Source organism: Hirundo rustica, chromosome 13 (genome assembly GCF_015227805.2).
Source record: "Hirundo rustica isolate bHirRus1 chromosome 13, bHirRus1.pri.v3, whole genome shotgun sequence".
Lineage (NCBI taxonomy): Eukaryota > Metazoa > Chordata > Aves > Passeriformes > Hirundinidae > Hirundo > Hirundo rustica.
The window spans coordinates 14,769,732-14,790,532 of record NC_053462.1 but is presented as its reverse complement, the minus strand read 5'-3'; the positions used below and the strand labels follow the sequence as shown (position 1 = coordinate 14,790,532).

Genomic DNA, 20,801 nt, shown 5'->3' with positions numbered 1-20,801 from the left:
GTATCAATGAAAATTTGCACTTTTTTTTAATTACAATTGTATGAACGGTTCTTAAAAACAAAAACAAGCTATGCCTTACACACTACATTTCCCTCAAAGTTACCCTTAGAACAACTCCGCTATGTCAATGCACTTGCGTGTACGCTCCGCTTCGTTGTTTGTTTTTAGTTTAAGGGTTGTTTTATTATTACTGCTAAGTGGGTTATTTGTTTAGTCAAAGCCAACAGCCAAGCGACTCAATTTCAGTCAGCAAGTGCACATGGGGATGCCTCGCTTCAGCGAGAGCTGGCCAAGGGAGGAGAGAATTCCTCCAGCATCATTTTCTCACATCACAAAACAGAATTATTCACACCAGGCGCGAGTTCCTGGAGCAGCATCACTAGAGCGACACACAGCAAAAAAAAAAAAAAAAAAAAAAAGCGGAGTAACCCCGAGCCTCCCACGGCGAAGTACGGACAGCGGAACAGCGAGAGCGACTGAGCAGGCAGCAAAGGGGCAAAACCCGCCACACCTCAAAAAAAAAAAAAAAAAAATAAAATAATAATTAAAAAAAAAAAAAAGGCGAACAAACAAACAACAAGGAAAAACCCCAAAACTACAGAAGCACCCTCCCCGAAGCCGCCGGGCTGCCCCTCCGGGACCCCTTTACCTGCCGGCCGGGCCGGGGCCGCGCAGCGCCCGCAGCCGCGCATGGACTCGCTCCGCCGCTGCCGGCCGGGCACGCGTGGCTGTCCTGGCTGTCCCCGCTGTCCTGGCTGTCCCCGCTGTCACCGCCGCCCGGCCCCGGGCCCGTCCCCTCCCGCCTGCCGGGGCGGTGCCGCCGCCGGCGCCTCCCTGCGCTCCGCTGCCCGCCCGCCCCCCAAGCGCCGGGGCTTCCCGCAACCCGCCCCCGCCGGCAGCCGCCGAGCACCGCTGCCCCGGGGCATCCCCCTGCGGCATCCCCTGGGAGCATCGTCCTGGGCCAGCCCCCTTGGAGCACCCCCTTTGGAGTACCCCTCTTGGATCATCCCCCCTTGCAGCATCCTCCTGGGCCAGCCCCCTTGGAGCACCCCCTTTGGAGTACCCCTCTTGGATCATGCCCCCTTGCAGCATCCTCCTGGGCCAGCCCCCTTGGAGCATCCCCTTTGGAGCATCCCTCTGCGGGTCCTGTCGCTCGGTTCATCACCATTCCCTCCCAGACCTGCATCCTGCCCACCCGCTCCGCGCCAAGACCAAAGCACCAAACTCCCACCGCCCGCTCCCACCGAACCCAAGCCCCCAAGGATGTTGGCGGTGGCGGTGTTAAAGGGCAAGGGATTGGTAGCACCGCCCTGGAGAGCCCGGGGTGAGGTGGAGCTAGGAAGGAAACCGCGTGAATGACGACGGGCCAAGGGAAATGTAATCAACAGCGGCACTGCTGCCACGTAACACTTGTTCTTGGCCGCATCTCCCAACACGTTTATTTGGCAGCATCTCCAGGTGCCTGACAAGGGAGCCAAGGGCTGCAGCCGCATTCCAGGTGAGGAAACTGAGGCAGGATTGGGTGAGGTGACATGCTTACCTGGCGTGTCTGCAGCTGAAACATGGTCCCACACATGAGTTTCTTCATGAGTTTGGCACGGCGTGGAAAGGCAAACGCCTCCCAACAACGCCTTCAGTGCCAGGTTGTTTCTGGAGCAGGCTGGGTCACACACCTTCCCGGAGAACTCACCCAGTCACCACTCCCACCTGCGGCGTTCAGCATCCCTTGAGTGTGGTATCACTGCAGGAGGTGCAGAACAACGAGATGGGGAAAGACAAGCTTGGTCCACAGGACATATTTACATTCCAAACGTGTCGTTCTGATCAGAAATTACACCTTGTCTACGAGCATCACTGACGTAGTGACACCCATCTCACACCATCGAGTGAAACTTGGTGGTGCAACCACGCTCTGCCATTGCAAAACAGAAGTGGTCATGGGTGTGTGGGAAGGGCTTGTCACAGTGCAAAGAATCGTTCTCTAACCACTGAATAAAAATGTGGGGAAGACATAAAAGCCATTACTCCAATTCTTTCAGCAAGATCTGGAGAGCAGGAATTCATGGCTATGAACTGTACCATGTGGATCTACAAAATGAGGATCAGGAGCCATCAGTACAGGAGCTGGAGCTACACATCAGGGAGATTATTGTTTGAACATGTGAGCAGTTTAAAAGGAACGGGGGGGGGGGGGGGGGGGGGGGGGGGGGGGAAATAAATAAACTTGGCAATGCTTTATTTTGCCTCCTGACTTTAAGGTTGTGTTTGAAGGGACAGATCCTGATGTTCCAGCACAAGCTCAACAACATTAGTTACTAAAGAGAGTGTTATAGGTATACAGCAACTCTTAAATTTCATAAACCTCCCCAAAGTTTGTCTTTATGCTGAATAAGACAGTTTTACTCAGCTCATGCAATCAAAGATCTAAGGGGAAGTTGGCTGAGATCAGAAAACTAATCAATGATGTCAGCTGAAAACAGAGGAGAAAGGAAACTCATGCCACTAATGTTTTTGTTTTCCTTTCATCTAAACCAAGAAAAATAGCAGATTCAGATAATTAGATAAGTTTAGAACTAAAACAACACAGCCTTTAATACACTTTTCTCTTAGGTGTGTGATCCCACAAAATGTGTATCAAATATAGTTCAGTGCATGTTTTGTCAAAGGCTGCAGCCAAGAGAGAAGAAACTGTAAACATGCCCAAAGGCAATCTAATAAAGGTGGCTGCTGATTTCAGGGGAAGCAAAGGAAAGCAGTTTGTGTGTGCCTCTGCCAAAATGAAATGTAACAATGCTCCTTGGATGCAATGGGAGAAAGAGATACAGAAATGAAATTCTCATAGCCAATATCCACCCAAATGAGAAAACCTTGCCGCAGCTTAGTGGCAATAAAGTGATAAATTGATTAACTGTTACAAGATTACCCAAATATGGGCTCTGCAAAACATTAGCTTGAGAAATTTTCCTGTCTTAGGCATCGTGCAGCTGCATTAAGGATGGTGATAAGGCAACAGAATGCTGAATATCATGTTCTTTGTTACTTCACTGTTAACTAAGGGGAAAAAAAGGGGGACAGTGCTGGGAAGATCCTTGGGATAGGAATTTTTATATGACTGGCAGGCTAAGGGGAAGAGAAAAGGAAACATGAAACTGTGGAAATGTCATCAAAACATCAGTGTGAGGGTATTCTGTGAACACATCCAATGTAATCTGAAGTCATGGAGAGCCAAGATATGCATTATTATAACAGTAAGTCATTAAGTATGGCTTAAGGATGAGCACTAATTAAATCACCCTGTAAAACACATTGTCAAAAAAAAAAAAAAAAAAAAAAAGACACAGTTGAAAATACAGCAAACAGAAGCATTTCAGCATGAGAAATTGAAATGTATATATCTAAACAAGATTTCTTATTAGCTTTCCATACTCACAAGGAGCCCCTGTACATCTTCTCTTCGTGCACACAAATGTTTTTCTTCTGGATTTTATTAAGGATGTCATTATCAATTCCTGTGAGGGAAGAGAAAATATCTAATTGAGAACCATAGTTGGCGTTATCAAGTCCTACTCATCTTTTGTGTGAATATCTCATTTTCTCAGAAGGGAAAGAAGACCTGTCTTCTCAGCAGGAAAAAAAAAAAAGAAGCAACTTTTCTTCTTTGCCTACATTTTCTTACCCTGTATTCTGACCGCTGAAAGAAAAAATGACCTCCTCAGCCTTTACCAAAACCTGGCCGACGTGGATCAATGTGAGGCTGTTGAAAATAATGGGTTTAGCTCCTTTCCTAATTACAGGTTTAGCTGCAACCTTTCAGAGAGGCAGCAAGTGAAGCGTTTCTATCCATCCCACCCCTCTGCACAGCCTGTTTGCAGCAGCATTTCTGCAGGGTGGTGAGGAAGAGACACGAGTGCACAGAGGCGCAAGGAGATCAAACCACAGAAGAAAAGAGTCATAGAATGGTTTGGGTTGAGAGGGACCTTAAAGATCACCTAATTCCAGCCTCCTGCCCTGGGCAGGGACAGCTCTCACTAGAACAAATTGCTCAGTGCCCCATCCACTCCAACACTGGCCTTGGACAGTGCCAGGGATGGGGCAGCCACAGCTTCTCCGGGCATGCTGTGCCAGGGCCTCATCACCCTCACAGCAAACAATTTCTTTTCTATCTCTAACCTGAATTTCCTTCCCATGTGGCTTAAAACTCCTTTTCCTGACCTCGCTGCTAACAAGACTTTGGAGCTCAATCAAGTTAAAAGCTTGTCAGTAATTCCTCCTCTTATCTCACCCTCAAGTGGAAGGTGTTCACTGGAAGCACAACCAGAAGCTTTGAAGATGCCCTTATCATGATTTTGAGCAATTCTGTTTGCACCCACCTGTTCAGCACCAGCTTTCCTGACGTGTTTACAGCACTTGGCTTGACAGATTGATTGCTTGGGACATTTGTGAGCCCGGGACACAGCCCCTCAGCCATGCAGCTGATAAAGGCTTTTCAAAACCCCAAAGTGAAATCTCCTGCAAGAGTTAAGTGTTATGTTCCATTTCTTTTAGACAAGTGGGTCCCAGAGACCTGGTGACCCCAAAATACAGAATTACAGGTCCCTAAGTTGCAGCCCATTTCCCTTGCAGCTGAGCACCTGGTTTACAGGCAGATTTTGGAGCAGGACCAAGGGTGTGCTTGCTCCCAGGTCTGTGAGTGTTAAGCTGTTCCCAGAACACAAACTAAGCCAACTGCAAGGTTCAAGTCACTCTGTGCAATTGCACAAATGAATACACTAGAGACTTTAGGAGACTTTAGCGTGTCAGTAAGTCTGGGATTAATAAATGAATAATGATAATTAGTTATGGCTTGGCTACTCACTTTCAGCTCCAACAGGTTACCTTGAAAAACCACATATTTTCAACCCCATTTAACGTCACAATGATTCACCTCATCAGTTCAATGTGTGATACATTCTTTAGGGCTGGATTCTCTGCTCTGAAATGTCACTGACCATTTTCTTTCGTCTCAGCTGTGGAAATACCGCATGGGCAAACCTGAGCTTAAACTTCACAGAAATGAAACCATCACAACCTCAAGCTTCCTCCTCATTTCTTCAATCCCATGCCCGTGTTTGTGTGCAGCTTCACCATTTGAACAGCACTGACAACATTTCCATCAGCTGTACAAGGAGAGAAAGAACAAAGACATGAGACAATTGTTTCAACCACTCAGGATTCATTATTAGCTTTTAAATGCCATTTAAACAGGCTGCATTTTGTGACAGAACTTACAATTCAAAATCTGTGCAGTCATTTTCCTGACAATCCATTGAGGAGCAATGCTGGGGACTGTTTCTTGTGCAAACAATTAGCTTTTAGAACATTTGAAAATTCAGCTTCTGATTCATCCCAAGAGTAGAGCAGAGCTGAGCAGTGGGCCTGTGGGCTCCTGAGACCAGCTGACAACTTCTAGAACGAAAGTGTAGTCAGGGATTTAAATAAGGAATTTTATCCAGGAATCTCCAAGGAATTTACCAGCATTAAATCAATGCATCCTCATACATCTCAGAAGTATTGTCAGGGGGGAAAAAAAAAAAAAAAGCTGATACAAGCAAAGGGGGTTTTTTGATGAGTGGTTCAGGATTAGATAGGAAAACAGTGAGAGTCAGGAACAAAATATGAAATTCTGATCCTTCCCGTAATATCAAAGTGTTTGGTAGAGGAGGAGATGATGAGTGACTTATTTTGGTTGGCATTTTCTGCTTGTACTTCTTGAAAAGGGAAAACTGGACCCTGGTGTTTGCAGCTCCCAGCCCCAAGCTCTTACCACAGCTTGGTCCTTGAGAGAGGGGAGGCTGGCACTTCACAATCTATGGAGAATCTGGGCAATGCAAGCAAATTGTGAACACAGGGCCGGAAAAAAAAAAATTTAAAAAATACTAGTAAAAAAGAAAAAATCAAACCAGTCTTTCAATACTTTTGTAAAATTTCCCCTGAATATCCTCTCCCCATTCCTTCAAGTACAGAGTTATTAAAAGCTGATTATTGTGCACCATTACCCTTGCTTTCTTACAAAGTAATCCTCCTGGGAAGAAGACACAAACAGAAACTAGAGATTAATCATCTGCTCCAGACCTAGTCCAGGATCTAGAGAACAGAGCACAGGGCTGGGAGTGAATGTAAGAAAGAGTTTTCCTTTTCCAGACTCTACCAAGTAAGGTATTATTTTCCTTTATGTCCATTTTCAGCAAAATGCATTTCAAGAGAATATTTTCCTTCCTTGAACCATGCCTGTTGGAACAGGCATTTGCTCATAAATTGTGCTCTGGGGCAGCTGAAGGAAGAAAGTTACACAGGTTTTAACATAGCAGTTTTCAACTATGTTTTCTAATAATCGATAACTAAAACCAAAGCTTTACGTTCCTCACAAAAACCTTGAATCAGGAAAAATATCTACTTCCTTTTTTATTTTTGCTACTGTTAATGTTTTGGTGTTGATTTGTTTGTTTTTGTTGTTTTGTTTTGTTTTTTTTTTTTTTTTATCACTCTAATAGATCTCAAAACTCTCACTAAGCTGAAATCCATCGCCTAAAACAGGAGCACAGCAGATCCCATCCCTGTTGGTAATACACATTTCCAGTGCATTATTTAACCAGAATAACATAGAATTACTGACACTAAGGGTTAGTCTTGTATATACTCCTAGATGCTGAATGAGGTTTTCCATATTAAGTTTCCTGGATCAGAACAAGTGTTTGCATGTAGGCATGGCCACGGATCTACTCAAAGCCTCGCCTACTGTCGCTCTCCAAATGAGCAAATAGAAAGACTTCGTTTTACAAAACACAGACCTACAGACTCTTTAGTCTTTTAAATCCAATTGCTTTTCAATATTAAAGACCCAGAACTTGCCAAAGGTGAGTGAGAACTACCATAACTAAGCCTAACAGGGTTTAAGGACGGCAAGCTGAAGGTGACAAGCCTGCAAAGCCAGGCCAAGTGTCACAGACACCCTCAGAGCCCCCAGGGGACAGATCCCCGAGGGTCTCGATGGAATTGTTAAAGCCCATCACGGTTCCTATGCCAAGGACAGCCGCCCCTGCCAAGGAGGTTATCAATTCCATCTGCACACTGGCCCCCGTGCCAAACATCAGCACACACACCCGTCAGCAGGGCTGCAGCTGGGAGATCTCATTAATCCTCTTCTGTCATAACGAACTGCCCTGGCAGAGCCCTGTTAATTAAACTCGTTCACCTTCCTGCCTCGGCTGCTGCAGGCATGCCCTGACTACCTCGTTCAGGAGCATCTCTAGTCCTCACATCCCTCTCCTGCTCTGAGCTGCTCCAAGAAGCCTGGAGATGACTCAGGCTGTAGGAGGGGTAATAATAAAACTCACCAAGCAAAGCACGGTTCCTATACTCCAGTGTGATGTGATCAGAGATGCTAAAAGCCAGCAGTGCCCACAAGCAGGCTCTGGTTGGACACGTGCCAGGTGTGATCAAAGGCTGCTAGCACAGCACAGCACAGCCCCTCACCCTGCTCCCAGCCATTGTTCTCCAGGACATCAGTTCCTAACAGGAGAGGTGCTCTGCAGAGGGGTTGACAGGCTTCAAAGCAGGTCTGTCATCCAGGCAGTCTTCAGCACAGCCTGAGAGGAGGGCAGGAAATTGTGTCAGAACAAGGAAATGATAAGAATAACTGCCTATTTTTGTAACTATGAATTTGTTGGTACTGGATCATTCCACTGATCCATCAATTTCCCTGCCCTGCCTCTGCCAGGGACCAGTATTTGTCAGAGCTGAGGAAAGTGGAAACCCCACAGAGAAGGCATAGGGGCAATTGCCCAATGCTGGAAGTTCAGGGAAATTATCCTCAGCAGCTTCAGGAATGGTTATGTTTGTAAATGAAAGCACAATACCCAGGAGCAATTATTCTAGCTGTGTTTTTCCTACTTCGTCAGTCTGCGTGCTCCAGAATATAAACAGGAATACTGAATTACAGTAACTCAAGACTGTCTGTTTCCCAGCAAGGCCAGTGGGCTCTGTTTCTCACTCTTTTTGCTTCTTGTGAACCAGTTCTGATGATTTCCCAGCCTACCTAGGAAAACCTACCAGTGATGCAAAGCCAAGAGTTCTGTCTGTGGAAAGGTGAAGATCTGAGGTTATCATAGAGAGTGTTGGTGGAACAGACACAGGGTGGAGCGTGAAGTGCTGGGGTAAGGCCTCAGCTGCTATGATTTAAAACAGCCCCTGAGGCTGCTCTCATTTACTTTGGAGTCTTTCCTAGAACAAGGTTGAACATTTTACAGAGAGGACATGAAACACAAAAGCCTTTTGCACAGGCAAAACCAAATGAAACAATCCCTAGGCACAAGTGTCTAATCCCTCCTCTTTAAAAGCCCAGGTGTTTTGACTGGGAGTTTAAACTCTTGCACAAGTGAGGCCAGGTGGAAACCCCGCCTCTGTGTAGGCAGCTATGTTCCCTTTCCTCTGGGTTTGACAGAATCCAGCCTGAGCGTTGATAATTAGAGGGGAAAAAAGCACAGAGCAGCCTCTGATATAACATAAAAATAAAAAATGAGTGAATTTGAGGCGCAGAATCAAGAGGTAGCACTTAGCTTTGAGAACACTCGTTAAAATTCATCTTCCACATGTCTGAGTTGTTTATGGAGGATCACCTCAGCCACTCAGCCCCGATAAACTACAAGAGATTTATGGCACTGCAGCTTGAAAAAACCCCACCTAATTCTTGTCTCAGCAGTTTGAGGCTGATATAAAACATATATGTATAACAAAAGTGCTTTGAGCTTGCTTTCCCCCCTGCCTCCCTGGTAAACCCAAAAGGTTACTGCCAAGGTTTTTAATATAAACCTAGGGACCCGGTGGGTGAAAGAGCACTAAAAGTTGAGTGATGTTTCCAGGTAACAGCCAGAGCTGACAGCCAGGTGCTTTATATATCCAGCTTCAGCAGAGCTGATAAGAGATAGGCAAGCATCAATAAGTTAGGAATAAAAGCATATTCTGCTTTGCACAGGGATACGAATGAAGGTTTTAGTACAGAATGACCAAACCATATTATGTCTGTACATTTACCATCCCCAATAGCTGGAACTAAGATGCAGCAAAAGAAAACAGAGAAGAAAAACAACCTGTTGAGTGTGGGTGTTTTAAAAGATTTTGTAATGCATAAATGCATTTACAATGCATGTATGTGTTTTCATGGCATTTCTATAAATCACATGGCAAGATGTTTCAAAATTATGTATCCTTTAAGCATCTTGTTGCTAATTTTCTTTATAAATCTCCAATTGATGCAAATAATTTCATACTGAGAAAGACTAAGCAGCCATGTTTGGAGAGACTTTGCTCTTCAAAAATCAGGATTTTTACCACTATTGCAGTGCAGCCTTAGCACCAAAATGTTTTATTTTTTCTACATCCTGGAGACGACTGATGCAATTCCATTGTTCTTCAAGTTCAGTGGAAACCAGGGCTCCAAATCCCCCAAGATTCTGGGCAAAGTATTCCCGCATGTTAACTTTTAAAACTTTCTTCCCCCACAGACAGCATTCCCATGTTGCAAGCTGTGGTCTAGCAGCCGGTGAAGGAAGTTGTGACATGATTCCTCTTACACCAGGGGGAAAACACCAGAGCATTTTACTTTCCTTTTAACCCCCAGCTGCAGTTCTCCAAGCCCCTTTCTGGGCGATGGGAGAGAAGGAGAGGAGGGGGAGATTTGTCCAGCAGTGACACCGCAGGTTGAGGGCTAACAGGAGGCAAGCGGATCACAACTCCTCCTGGCTGGGATCCCTCTGCAATCAAGGCATTCCTGGCAGCCAGCTGCTGCTACAGCCTGCCTCCACCTATGTTTTATAAAGGACTAAAGAGAGAATTCTGTGGGATCAGGGAAGAGAGGAACCAACCTAGAGCATTTGCAAGTCTCTACAGGGAACAAGGAAAGTTTGTGAGAGCTTAAACATCTTTTTCACACAGCAAGACAAAAACGACACTGGTGTGTATCTGCCTGAATTTAGTGCTAGAAAGAGTCAAATGATGCCAGTGAAACATCCATATAAATGCCAATCAGCACATACTATCCTCAATATCCTTGAACTTCGAACAGTATAATTCACCAGGCACCAGCTGGTGAGTGCTTTTATTTGTTTTCCTATGAATATTCCTTTCTAAGAGATGAGACACTCTGTTCTGCTGAGGGCCAAATGTGAAATTATAATTGCAACGATGCCTAAGTGGAGCAAACTGGGAATCCTTCCAGACTCTTATTTTGAAAACATGCAAGTAAATTGGAGAGTTAGAAAAGGAACCACGGAAAGAAAGGGAGTATGTACTGGGTAAAGGAAACAAATATTTGTTTGCTTGTAAAGTACAAGTTCTTCTCCCCACCACCAGTAAATATCTTCAAATTTAGTATAGGAAAGAAGGTTTGCAGTCAAAATCAACACTAGAACAGGTGATCAATCTGAGGGGGTGCCCACAATTTTTACTTGCTATCCCAGATGCCACAAAATGCTCTTGGTACCTTAGGAAAAATCTGCATCTATTTCATAGATTATTGCAGGGTATAGAAAACAAAGTTCTGAAGAAAAGCATCAGATAAAAAACATCAAGAATATTTTCTCTTCTTCTATATTCCTTTAGCAGAAGATATTTTAAACATGAAGATGGTAACTCAGTAAAAATAAGAGATGGTGCCTGGAAGCAGGCTCTTGTGCCACATTAGAATGCAGACTCTAAAGTTCCATGCCAGTAACGGTACCAAACCCTCCAAAAATGAGCAATGTTCTCTGATCAGTCCCTGAATTGTTTCCCATGCCCAGCCTGGCTCCCATTACACCATTTCTCTGCCTGTGGCCAACGCTCCAGAATGTTCCATAACTAGATGGGGAAGACATAGTCCAAGACTGATATAATCCTGATGGAAAAACAAATCCCGACCAAAAAAAACCCTGAAACGAGCAGGGATTCAACATCCAAACACTTACCTGGGAGCAGAGAGAGGACACAGCTCTGAGCATCCAGGGTGTGGGGTGACAGGGACACGCAGGAGCAGAGAGCTCCACTGCTCTGGGACAGCCCAAGGGGAGCCACTGCTAAACATTACAGTGCCTTTTCATATTGGCGCACCTCAACTTCATTAATTAGGAGATGCCTTCAAGGCTACCCTCCCACTGCTTCTAATCCTGTGCTCTAGCGCCCAACATGGAACTTCCTGCCCCCTTCACCTCCTTTTGCTAGAGAATTACATTCTCCAGAGACAAAAAACTATTCTAGATCCTTTTCTTCTCCCAGAGTTCTCACAAAACTCTTCCCAGATAGCCTGGCCTTTGAGTCCTGCTCTTCATTCAGCTCTGGAAACCCTGAGTTCCAGTGAGACTCTCCCAGTTTGCCTGGTTTTGCATCACTTGGAAAAACCTGAACTGGCTGCATAAATTCAAGTGGCTATTTTGGCTGACGCAAGCTGACAATCAGGTTTGCCTGAACCCTTTCTCCTCTGCAGCTGTGAAAGAGGACTTGAGCTCCAACAGCCTTTTAATCACTGGTTTAATAGATCTGGTCAGCAGAAGGGGACTCTGCCTGCTCCCCAGCCCCCTTCAGATGCTCCTGAGCCTTGCTGCTCACTCAACCCCATCCACCTCCGTCAAAGCCTCCACCAGGGTAACCACTCCCAGCACTGAGATGTGGCATGTGACACCCACAAAGAGAAATGTTTTTATCTTAGCTCCAAGGAGAGGACCTCGGTGGTCACACCATAGGATTTGTTATGGTTTCTTCGGGTCAAACCTTCTCAATAGAATTATTGATCTTGCCCTGGTTCCCAAAGACAGAGCAGATTAACCAGGTCAGATTCTCACAGAGCAAATAGTTTCCCACCTAAGGAGAACTTCCTTTCTAAAAATTGTTTATTAATATTTGGGTTCAATTTTTCTGCCTAAAAATGGTGCAAAATGAAAATGCTTCCCCTTTCTGGTTCTCAATACACAGGAGAAACACCCATGTGTATGTGGGCTATTGCTTCATTTGCCTTTATGAATGTTTCACATGGCTGTATTTTACATACCTTTAAACCATTGTGAGAAGGAGTTGGGGTTCTTCTGTTGAGAAAGTCTGATACAGCATAAACTTTCTTAAATCTCACAGACTGGCTCCAATTTCTGGATGATCCAAAGAGCAACTGTTGCACCATCACCTTTGTGCTTTTAGAAGAAATAGTAAAAACTTACATGAGGACAAAATTTAGTTCCACAATTTTTACAGAGAAATTAAATTTAGGACTATTTTATTTAAAGGGTTAAAATGTCATATTTCCAGAAGGAAATGTACTTTTTTTTTAGGAGTCTGAATCTCAAAAATAAATATATAAATAAAATAAGGAAAATTCAAGAGTAAGGAATGAAGTCAAATCTAAAAGTGAAGGTTAGTACACTGATTTTCAAAATTACGACACTAAGAAGGCAGGAAAATGCTGCTTCTTTACAAGTCTATCACTCCTAACAGCTGATATGTCAATGATGTACACTGACAATCTTGTTTCTAAGACTGGTAGTTAAATAGAAAATAACTTTAGGAATTTGCCAAATTTCATTACATAAACCCAAAATGATCTTTATGAGGACTCAGTCAAAACTGGGAAAGTTATTTTTATACCACTAGAAGAATTACAAACATCCTGTGCAGACTCCAGCATTCATTTCCTCCAATAACTGTAGCAAATCAGAGACTTCAAGGATAAACCTTAAGAGCAGGGAAAACAGTTTCAGGAATAGTGCGTGCCCAGAGTTTAGCTGTGCTTTCAGTAAGACAGATCAACTTTTGAGTCATTCTTTTCCTCCGTGCTATTCCTTATTCAGAGCCTGATGTTCCCATATGATTTAGTAAACTTATAAAAAAGCATGAAATATTTCTCTCTGGTGTTGACAACATAAGACAGACTTGATGGAAATCTCTCCTTCTCCTCTGCCTGAAGTGAATATTTCCTCTCTCTTCCTTTGCCTCTCTCTGACAGGGAGAAACCACATCATAGCCCTGGGAAGAATATTATTTCCTTCTGGCTGTAGAAGGCCATGGGTTCTGTTGCATGTGTGAGTGGATGTGTCAAATACATGATTTCACTATTAACTGTATTTCCATTTTTAAATGGTCACAGCATCTGAACTCTACAGAAAAGAAGTAGCTCTGGTAAAACAGCTCAGATTCTCCATTTATTTGCATAGGAATTGTTTTGTACCTGAATTAAATAAGGTTAAAAAGGTTTGTTAGCCTATACTGATTGGCATCACCACATTTCTTTCTATACCACTAAACTTCATGCCATAGCACTCAGAACAGCACCACTCTTACATGAGGGAGCTAAACAGAAACACACCTGGATCATCTTCCATCATGAGGTTCAGGGGGGCACAGGCTGGGTTTTGGCTACCTCTACATTTTGCCAAAGAAGGCCATTCTGCAGCATTCAGGCAACAAATGGGCTTTGTCTGCCCTTGTCTCAGCAGCACAGAAACTCCTCCCTTCTGGCTGAGCTGCAGGTTTCACCCCCAGATGAGCTGGAAGGTCCAAACACCAGCGAGAGCAGGTCTGGTAACAGAAGAGACAAAAGTGGATGAGCAGAGTGCAGTTGTGCAGCTCTGGTGCCGAGTGGACTTTAAGTGTCAGCGAGAGAAATGGCAAACTCAGGAGGAAAAGCAAATATATAGTCTTCTGCTTGCTTGAGGCACTAAACAGGATCAGTAGACACTCAGCAGATAGATGGCTTGGAGGAAGAAGTGCAGTCTGCAAGAAATCCACACTGAATCTGAAAATCAGATGGATAACAAATGGGTGTACAGAAATATCAAAAGCTTGAGCTCAAAGTGCATTTGAGGCATTATTACTGTTCAGACTCTATAAATGATTCCATATCCTGAAAACCTGGCTTTTGAGACAGTCTCAGTTTACAGTTGCATGGTAAGAAGGTGGATAATGTTTAGAAACTTTTGAGAAGAACTGACATTTTGGTACCAGGCACTTTCCCTCAGATCATCATCAGGATCACATCTGGGAATCTGATCTTTGTACAAAGTCCCAGTACAGTGATATTTGGGGTGGGGGAGAGGCCAGAAATTAAATCACAAGGTGAGTAAATGAGACAAGGATTTAAGCCCCTGGCAGACCCTGCAGAGCACGTGAAGCACAAACCCACAGCTCTGAACACCAACTCGCCACCATCCAGGACTACTGCTCATAAACAGATCCCAGGGCCACATGCCAGCCAGGAAATACACTCCTGGTTATGCAAACAGCCAGCTAAAGTTCAGAGAACTTGTGCAAGCAGGAATGACACCAAAGAACTGACACTTTTTCAGGGAAAAGCCCGAGAGCAGACTGACTGAGCTGATGGAACTGGGCCCTGGAGAAAGGGAGGTGCTCACCCAACCCCTCTCTGCCCCAAAGCTGGCATTGCACTGAGGGGCTGAAAGTCTGGCCTCCAGCCGAGGGAGGGAAATAAAAGATTTATCATGGAAGTTAAGAGTATGCATAGAAGAGGATTTAAAACAGTGAGATGCATGAAAATGTATCAGGTGAGATGCAGAGTATTTGTGCCACCTCCTGTAGAGGTGTTTGTGGCTTCCCAAGAACAGCAAGAGGCTGGTCAGGGATTCATCAGGCTTGCCAAGGAATGGAGTTGTAAGGATTCTGTTTAATTCCTTTCTCTAAAAGAATATACCAACCTTCCAGGTTATCCAGGTTACCTTCATGGTCAGAGTAGCCCTCCAAAAGCCACTTGGAGTGAAATGACTACAGATTCTGTGCTAGAGCATTTCATTTGCAAAGTACAGTGGAAAATCATAAAGAGTCTGCAGAGGGTGTGCCAGTGTTCCAGCCTTGTGTTCAGCCTTGAACACAGATAAGCATTAATTTTGATCAAAAACACCTTAAAGAAATTCCTGTTTTTCCTAGACAAGGAGATAAACCGTAGAGATTTATGAACCAGGACATAAAGATCCACTTTGGGTGGCACTATTTTTCTTTTATAATGAACGGTTAGCGATCAAAAGAAAAGCTTAAAATTGCAATACGTTCTTTATTGCATCCAGCTGTTGCAAGCTGCAAGATAATTTATCTCCATCTCAGCTGTAGAATCATGGAATTTTTAAGGGTGGAAAGGATCTCTTACGATCCTTGAGTCCAGCCGCTAACCCACCAAGGTTTTTCTACGGTCTGGGTAGAAAACATCCTTTTCCCTCATCCACTGGGCAGGTCAAAGGAGACACTCTGTCAGCCACAGGAGATCAGGCTGGTCAGGCAGGACCTGCCCTTCACACCCTGTTCTTGCTGGGCCTGATGCCCAGTTGGTCCTGCAATCCCACTCAAGATGATCTCTCAAAAAAAATTCCTTGGCACCCACATCACTCGGACAGGTGTGTGCACCTCATTTCTGGCAAACTTGAAAAGACAAGAGAACAAAAGCATTAAACAGACCCCTGGTGACATGAGAGAGGTGACAGCCTGTGGTCTGGGGGTACAGCACATGTGGGACTGCACCTTGAGACACCCCTTCCTACAGGACAGGCTGAATCAGCCCATTTGATGAGTCATTTAAATAGATTGTACGACATTATTTCCTATTTAAACTAGCAAATTACTCCATCTATAGGAAACAGTGCTAATTGAGGAAGGTATTCAAGTTGTCTCTAATCCATTTACGAGGAAGGCAGGAAAAAAATGCTGCAGAGTTCACACACCTGGTGGTGCTTTGCCCTGCTTTCCTGTATGACCACATTCCTTCCAGCTAGCGCTGTCCAATGCTGCTCCCAGAGCCTCGTATCTCACTGGGTGATTGCTTAGCAAACACCTTCTCCTTTAACTAGTGTCCCATACTAATTATGGCTGCAAATAATGAACAAGCATTTCCCTTCTGCTGAGCTGGGCATGCTACAGGCACAGCCAACATCTTTTTTTCTGGTTGCAAAGAAATTCCTGTCCTTCTAGACAAGCAGAGAAACTGCATGAAGATTTATGTAGCAGCAGGTAAAAATCCCTTTTGAGCTGCACTATTTTTCTTTTGTAATAGATGATTAGATGCCGTTCAGCCCTGTCCTTGCTTATCAGTTGTGGCTCAGGCCATGGGGAAGCAAGTGGGTTTGGAACCAGGGCTGTGATAAAACTTTTCTTTCCAGTCTCCTCCTGAGGTATTTCCAGCATTGTTTTAGGCAAGCAGCATTCAAACACTTGAAGACTTTATCCCAAGAGAACAAGATGCTTTATAAAGACTCAGTTTTTCAGTTGTCTCTAGAGAAATCCTTAGCCACAAAGACGAAGTTTCCTCTGCCTCCATGCTTTTGTAACTTTTGGAAGGGTCCTTTCCTTGTCGCTTTTTATTCAGGCTTCAAGGATTAGTTAGGGAATGGTTTCATGCAGTGTTTGTAGAGCCTAGCAGGACCCTGAAGCTGCAATGACGATGTGACAGGACTGAAGTAAAGCACATATGCCCCAAAGCCAGACTGATTTCTGCCATGCCTTTAACGCACCCACGGAGAGAGGCTAAAATAAAAAAATAAAAAAAATAAAAATAAATAAATAAATAAATAAAAAACACAACACCACACAAAAACCAACCCCAAATGCTTATAAAATTTCCTCGAAAAGCCACGCAACTCAACCAAAACTTACTGGAAGTGTCTAGAAATTCTGTGCCACTCCCACCCAGTCCAGTTCCTCCAGGAGCACAGCACAAAAGGAACCGAGAACTGCCAGAAGTGATTCAGCTCAGTCAAGCCCCGCACCTGCCCGAGCTCCCGAGGGTTCGCTCCTGGCGCTGCTTTAGGATGGGGAATCCTGCTTGGATTCTGCTGCCGCTCTGTGGCCACGGGAAGCAAAGATCTCAAGGCGAGATGCTGCGAATCAGACAGCTCCACGGCTGCACAGGCTCCAGCCTTTGTACTTCCTTAGTAGCTTATGTCGTTTATTTTCAGGCAAAATTAGATATTATCAAATAAATATACTTTTTTTTTTTAATGAGAAATCTGAAAATTTAGAGCCTGAACACGAGCATCCTTGTGAGAATCATGCAAAGTATGATACTGGTGGAAGCTTTTGGCATCTCCAAGGAACAGTGGACCCTGAGGGACCTAAAATGCCTACCAAAAACCAGAGTCTTCCCTCTACTGTACAGTTGCTTAATAAGAGCCCTTGTGGTTTTCCTGTAGCAACTCCTATTTTGCATCCCCTAAATAGTTCAGTATTCTCATCATTCAAATACCAGTAAACCCTCTCCCACTCCCAAGTATAACCATCTCTGGGTTAAACCACATGGAGACTTTGAGCAAGCCCAAAAACCAAATCAGTTGAGAGCAAAAGAGTGCAGAGGCAACATAAAAAACCCAAATATAAAAGCCCTCATGTTCCTTCCCAGTGAATATTAACACCGATGTACGGAAACACCAAAAATCTTCTTTTAAATCTCGTTTTGACTCTGGCACAGAGGCCATGAAACTGAAAGCTCAGTGAAAGCAAACCTCACTTACAGAAAACTGCTGGCTACAGAGGAATAGCACAAAGCAAAGGGCAACTTCTCCAACCCATCCAGTCCCCAGATCCTGGGGACCTGCAGGAGGTGGAAAGAAATGCAGAAAATTGCAGTCAAAGAGAGCAGACAATGTCAGAGCTTCCAAGGGCAGCTGCTTCCATTTGACTCCTGGTTTTTTGTTTCTGTTTTAGTAGCAAATCCACCCCGTGTGTTTTATAAGCAGCCAGAGCATCCTCCAGCTCTGTCAAGCTCCCCCAAAAGACGTGCAACAAGAGTGTGGATAAGATGCTGTTTCAAATCCCCCAAATGTAGGGGGGATTTATAAGTTGCACCTACATCCTTCCCATGATTTAGAGCAGCCTGAAATACACTTAAAATTACACACTAAATTCCTTTAAATGGCTGTGACATTTCCTCATTGAACCCTGCCAGTTGAACACCATTTTAAGATGACGTCCATTGCAAGGTCAGATCACTCAAGTGTTTCTCCATAATTTTTTTTATTTGTTGACTGCCCTAGAAGAGCTGACAACCTCTTTATCTTACTGTCCCAGGGTACATAAACACATTCCCTTGCAGACATTGAAATTACCTCTAGGGATGGGACTGAAAAAGTTCTGTCTTAGAGCAATCTGGTCCCATGAGTGCTCACAGCTGCCTAGCAGTTTATCATTTCTCCTGAAAACTAGTCAGGCTGTTCCTGACAAAACAATGGTTAGCATGCAACCTGCAAGCAAATTTTAGGGGAGAAAAAAAAAGAAGGAAAAATCAAGGTATTCATTTGCAGAGAACTTCTAAGACTTAAAGCAAAAATTCAGTGCATCCTCTCCCTCCTGGCCAATGTTAAAACATGAAAAGTGATGGATCCAAAATGCTGTAGAATGCGAAGTGCTTGATCAGGACTTTTTAATGTTAAATATTGGCTCAAATTCAACATGGAGTCAGCAACTGCTGAGTTTTTACACGGCATTTTTTAGAGGAAAACTTTCTCTTTTGTAGAAAACCAATATCTGCAACTCCACCATGAATTTGCCCAGCTCCTTTTATCCTACAGAAATGTCAGAATATCTGCAATTATGTATCCAGTAAAAATCTCTAAACAAGGAGACACCTCCATCCAGTAATGTGAGGGCAATGCTTTTTTTGCATCCTGTCATCTCAAAAAAAATACATGCAGCCCATCATGATGTCTACAAATGTTTTTTATTGATAAATATTCTGTATTAATTTAAATCATTTCGATAAATGTGGCAGTGAACACAAACACCAATATCCCCATCACAAAATTAGGTGTTGAAACTCAGAAAAGCTGATTTATATATGTGCGAGATAGAGAAAACAACCCTCAAATGTATCCACTTATTGACCAATGAAGGGGAAAAAGTCCATTTCCACCACAAGGTTATGCTTATTGCTTTGGCACTAGCTATACTAGTAATGGGCTGAAGATTGAGAATTTCTTTACAATATTTCCTCAATTAAGAGAAAGAAATCTCTGGAAGATCTGTCCAACAGGATTACTGGACTCTCTTGGTAAAACTAAATTACTCCATTGATCCTCACAGACATCTTCCTTCCTTTTAAAGTCCACGTGAGAGGGAGGCACAAAGGCTGGAAAATTGAAGCCTAGATGTAGCTGAAAAACAGACTAGAAGGCTTGATTACATTTTCCATCAAGTTACCCTGGTTTATTGCATTGCAGCCCTGGAGAATTTGATTAGCGATTTCTCCTCTTCATTCATCCTCGTGTCATCTGTTTCAAACCTCTGATCCCTATCTGCAAACGTGCTAGCACAGCTCCCAGCTAGGTCTTGTCACTACCCACTCCCGACATACCAGAATTGAAGTGTCAGAAGCTCCACTTTGTTTGTGGTTAAGTGGTGCAAGTTCCCCACAGGCAGAAATAAGGGAAGCCCAGAGCAAACCTGAAGTCAAAGCAAAGTGCATGAAGCAAGTGTGTATATGTGTGTGTGTATATATATATATATATATATATATATATATATATATATATGTGGTGTTTGAACATGATATATTACCTCTAAAAAATGGAAGACTAAAAAGTGAAATAACATCTCGGCTTTGACACACGTCCTGTCTTTAGGCTGATGCAGTGCACGTGGGCACCATCAGGATTCTGACACACACTAAAATGCTCTTCCCAGCAGCAAGGAAGATAAAGAGATCAGTCCCCTGGCAGCACACACCATCCCAGAGCAGATGCTGCCATGGAGGCAGTGAAAAACGCAAATTTAAAGCATAAAACCAGCTCTACCAACTTACCTGGAGCGCTAACTGCCAAAGCCAAGAAATATCACCAACTAATGCCATTTTCACAGCTCATCTTTGCTTGCCCCACATCCCTTTTACAAGAGAGGAAAAACTTCCCTGCATCCTGTGTCACATGGAATTTTTTTTTTTTTTTTTCTCCTTTTTTCAGGTCATTTTAGAGATTCCTATAAAAGTAAATCCTCCATTGCTCTGAAAGCTTTCCAGCAGTGTCTTTACAACCCTACCTCTGCAGAATTACTGCCATCACTCTGCACCGGAGGCAAACCCTCTCCATCAAAACCACACGGATTGAAAAATTTAGCCTGTTAGGTTACAAAAAAAAAAAAAAAGGCTCCACCTGCAGTTCCCCCTGGATCCGGGGCTGCTCCCTCGGAGCAGACAGAATTACAGCCGGACAAAGGGAGGTGAGGAAAACCCCGGGGAATCCCAGCTCAGCGAAAGCCCAGGAGGGACCGTGAGCAGAGCGGCTTTGCAGGCGCTCGGCTGCGGGGAGCATTCGCTTTGCAAAGGCCAAGAAATCATCCAGGAGAGGTGGATCGGGGTTTCACCGTCTGCAAGGAGCAGCAGCATCTGCTCTGTGCGAGGAGCTGGAGGGCTCCGAGCGCAGGAGAGCTCTGTGCCAGCAGATGGCACCGGGAAACCGTGAATCCAGAACCCCGCCGGATCGCAGCTGCTCCTGCCGCCTCCGGCCCCGCATCGGGGCTGCGCAGCGACACATAAATACACTGATGAGCCTCATCATTCTGCACTAACTCGTGAACAGGGGTGGGGTTTTTCGTTTGTTGGTTTTTTGTTTTGTTTTTTTTTTTTCCCCTGCTACAGATCCATTTATTTGTTTCCTGCCCTGGTTTGCGGGAAGGATGGAAATAGCTGTGTACAGAGAGGGAAGAAAGGAAGAGGGAATTAGGTGGGACGCCTGTTGATACATAGAAAAAGTGGCACGGCAAAGGCAAATATTCTCCTCAGCCCAGCCAGCGCTCTGCTCACTTGTCTCAGCGGCAGGAAA

General features: G+C 44.2%; 1 protein-coding gene across 15 annotated transcripts in view; it reads right to left on the bottom strand.

Annotated features, from left to right (window-relative positions):
* MCTP2 (multiple C2 and transmembrane domain containing 2) overlaps window positions 1-20,801 on the bottom strand; it is a 149,819-nt gene that overhangs the window by 117,074 nt on the left and 11,944 nt on the right. For 6 of the 15 annotated variants that reach the window (XR_009208284.1, XM_058422360.1, XM_058422354.1 and 3 more), the window contains exons 2-10: window positions 15,720-16,518; window positions 13,361-13,572; window positions 12,056-12,191; window positions 7,374-7,625; window positions 5,269-5,445; window positions 5,069-5,156; window positions 4,371-4,509; window positions 3,431-3,509; window positions 1,541-1,741 (exon numbers count right to left, since the gene is read on the bottom strand). The gene's annotated coding sequence lies outside the window, so the exon portion shown is untranslated. Of the gene's footprint in view, window positions 1-1,540; window positions 1,742-3,430; window positions 3,510-4,370; window positions 4,510-4,924; window positions 5,157-5,268; window positions 5,446-7,373; window positions 7,626-12,055; window positions 12,192-13,360; window positions 13,573-15,719; window positions 16,519-20,801 lie in introns of those variants that run through there. The other 9 variants (XM_058422357.1, XM_040077311.2, XM_058422356.1 and 6 more) reach the window with 9 other exon arrangements.